This window comes from Oenanthe melanoleuca, chromosome 2, assembly GCF_029582105.1.
Source record: "Oenanthe melanoleuca isolate GR-GAL-2019-014 chromosome 2, OMel1.0, whole genome shotgun sequence".
Taxonomy (NCBI): Eukaryota; Metazoa; Chordata; class Aves; order Passeriformes; family Muscicapidae; genus Oenanthe; species Oenanthe melanoleuca.
The window spans coordinates 76,344,814-76,348,545 of NC_079335.1; the positions used below are offsets into that span (position 1 = coordinate 76,344,814).

General features: G+C 34.4%; 1 non-coding gene across 1 annotated transcript; it reads left to right on the forward strand.

The window, feature by feature from the left end:
• The first annotated feature begins 307 nt into the window (after positions 1 to 307).
• Positions 308 to 380, forward strand: TRNAK-CUU (transfer RNA lysine (anticodon CUU)). Its single transcript has one exon. It is a non-coding gene; the product is annotated as a tRNA-Lys (tRNA).
• Positions 381 to 3,732: the final 3,352 nt, after the last annotated feature.

Here is a 3,732-nt window from a genome sequence, read left to right on the forward strand (position 1 = left end):
GTAGGATTATGTAGGACATTAAGTACAACAATGTGTAACACTAGACATTTTCAGGAGAACTGAACTACAATTCAAAGACAAGATCAGGGACTGTTTAAAATACTTTTCTCACAAAAAAAACGTACGTGAGAATCTGTCAGGATCATCTGTGAGCCAACATACAGATGAAACCTGACACGAAATACCAAGTATCATAATGTACTTGCTGGGAAAATGTGAAAACAAAACGCAGATCTTCCAGAAAAAAAAACCCAGAATTCTCTCTTTCTCTCCTCCCTTTTTATTTCTTTAACCTGCATGTAGCTGTGCCTGGCTAGCTCAGTCAGTAGAGCATGGGACTCTTAATCCCAGGGTCATGGGTTTGAGCCCCACGTTGGGCGCCACTCTGCGGGAGCCTCCTGGATTCTTTGTATCAGGGTGGACAGCATGGAACAAGACTCAAATGCTCTGTTGAATCTAAAAGCTATAGTTGCAGTTTATTATAAGAGAGCCTGCTAGGAGCTGCCCGGTACAGCCACATGCAGGTTAAAGAAATAAAAAGGGGGGAGAGAAAGAGAGAAGAGGGAGGGTAGAGAGAGAGAGAGTAAAGAGGATAAAGAAGGTAAAGAACATAAAAAAGAGAGTGACTTCCCGTTTGTAATACAATAAATCTTTTTCCATCATTAATATTTTAATTTCCAAGAACCAATCTAATACAAAATACTAATTCTATAGCATTTACATGCAGCCTATAGGAATCCTTATATTAGCATAGCGTGTTACATTTTAAATTCTAAGATCTAATCTTTAGGTGCTGGCTAGTCTTTTGTGTCTTTTGGCCTTGCCCTCTGGCCGAAAGCATTGTTTAATCAAGAGGGGATTTCCTCCAGGGGCCATTCTATTGTTTTATGGTAATTCAGTAACTAGGGCTTTCCTGTTTTACCTTCCCCAACAATCCTTGATGTTGCTCAAAGTTGACAGAAAATCAAAAGCACTCTTCTGAATATGATCAGATTTTCTTCACATTTTTGAGTCATGTCATGTTTTATTTCCAGCCACACTAATTCTTTTTCACTATTATTTTTCTTGTTCTAGATATGTGAGAAGTATTTCATAGTGTGAACTGAAATATAAATGGTTAAAGCCATTGAGATGTCTTTGGGAAGGATAGATTGGAGTTTGAAGAGGACTGTTATTGAAGAGGAATTTTTAAAATTCCCTGGCATATGAGGAGTGATTATCATTACTGCAATGCAATATAGACCTTTTTCTAGCACTATGTTAGCTCTCCAAGTAATTTCTAAGTCAAAGCCAAAAGCAACTTTATTAGTGGGTGGAAAGCTAATGAGGAAGACACTTCTCGCTACATTTAATAGAAAATTTTTGGGAGTCCTCTAAAGAAACTTGCACTTTTGTGTACAAATGCCATGAACTTCCTTCCTTCCTTCCTTTCTTCCTTGGCTGTGGACTGTCAGCATATTTACATGAAGGAACTATCAGACAGTGGAATCAGATAAAATACAGCATTGGCAATGGAATTTTTTAATAAGTTGCCACACAGTGGGATATTATGCCTTTTCAAAATTTTGTGTATCTTGTACTCCATTGCACAGCTTGAGGGATGGACAGTTCTTTGGATAGACTATTAAATCATAGAAAACCCCCATATTTGATCCCCAGGCTTTCTAAACCATAGAAACCGGATGAATCAATTCCTAGCCATGGAACATTTATGTTTAAAAAGAAAAGGACTAATCAGTCAGATGATGCAGACAAAACAATTATTTATAGGAAGAGGTTAGGGCTGTGATTCCCAGATTAAAGAAGTCACGCAGTTCAGATTGCATCCATATCTGAAATTAAAGTGAAAATTCAGATATAACTCTTTTTTTTAAGTGTTCATTTTTAAAAAAAATTTAGCCATTTCATTCACCTTTATTTTGCAAAGCCATTCTCTCTCTCTCTCTCTCTTCTCCAAATATTTTGACTGATAAACCCATGTTATTTAAGCACTTAAGTATATGGTCAAAAGATTCAGCCCTCAACTGAACTGTGAATTTGCTCTTTTTTATTTTTTAGAAAGCATTTGTGGCTGTTCCTATATTGTTTCTAAGAGCACACATGCACACACACGCAGACACACACACAAAAAAACCCCCACCAAAAATATATATATAATTTAACTTTTGAACTATTAAAATGGAATCAAAAGACAATTGAATAATAGCATGGGAGTGTTTTTCAGTTCTTCATCTTTCTGTCCAAATGATTTTATAAAACAGTCTGCTTTTTGTAAAGATAGAACATTTAAGATCTTTTGAATGCTCCAAACATCAGATATAACCTAGCAATATTTAATGAATAAAATATTAAAAATATGAATTTTGCCTTATTTTTCAGAGTCCCCATCTAATTTTTAATAAATTTATAGGAACTGGAAAGTTCATTTTTTAGAGCCTTTACACTATTTACCTACTGAAAATCAAATACGTGTTAAAATTTTGTAGCACTTTGTCATTTTGAAATCAAGCTGGGTGAATAAGATTTGTTTCTCTTGGAATGTAATACAAATGCTACTGGACTAGAATATTTTTATCCTGAAATTTAGTTTAATGAATTATTCCATTTTAATTTAATCTTAGTATTCTAGATATGTCTACTGTGACCCCATTGGTCTGTTTTGATATATGTACTCTGCTTCATGGTTATCCTTGGAGATTAAATTTCTGGTGAACAAAAGAATTTACCATTATATGCTGCAGGTCAAATTGTATAAGTCATGGATTAAAACAAATAGACAAACAAAGAGTACTTTTTGTATCACAGCCACAATACACAAACTTTCCCTTTTTCTCATCTTTGCTTGCAATTCACTTTAGAAAACAATAATATAAAAGTAAAAAACTTTGATAAGCCTGTGTTGAGAACTTTGTCCCTCAGGTTATCTAAAATTCAGCAGAACAGACTCACAGCTTTCCTTCTACTGTGCTTTCCTCATCACAAGGTATTTTCTATAGTAGATATATTTTGCTACATACCCAAGTCTCCTATGCTCCCTTTTCTGAAATGGAATCTGCAGTTTAAGGGGGGTGAAGGGAGGGAGTGCAGAAACAATTGAAGTGAAAAAAATAATTTAATTGCCTGTGAATGAAAAGGTGAAAAAAAATGCTCTTATTCAATCATTTGTAGGTTGAGGGAAGACTGGAAAGTAATAGTCTTTATTTCTTAAACTTTCATGAGATACTCTATCACTGTTTGGGAGGCATAGATATGATACCTTTCTAAAAAAACAGAACAGCAATATATTAACTTAACAATATGCTGTTTTAAATTACTTCTGACATGAGAAAATAAGATTTTGAGCATTTTCTTAGCACTATTTGCCTGAGGTATTATGTATTAATTAATCAAGCAATCAGGGAAAGGAGGTTTTGCTTACTTGACTATGCTTTAATCATTATTTACAATCACAGCTTATTCTAAATACAAAAATAATGGATGTTTTCAAGCTTAGTAAGCTGCATGGGAATATTTTAATGTACTGTTTTTACAGAAAATCCCTAAGCATGTTCTTAGGTAAGATATGGTTGCACATGCCCTGAGTTTTTAACGTGGATAATTCAATATTTTAGCATGCCAAACTAAACATTTATTTTAACAGGATGGCTGTGATGAGAAATCCTGATTCAAATATGTCAATATAGGACATATAGAGCAATGGAGGCTGCATAAAAGGAGGCCAATAATGTCTGG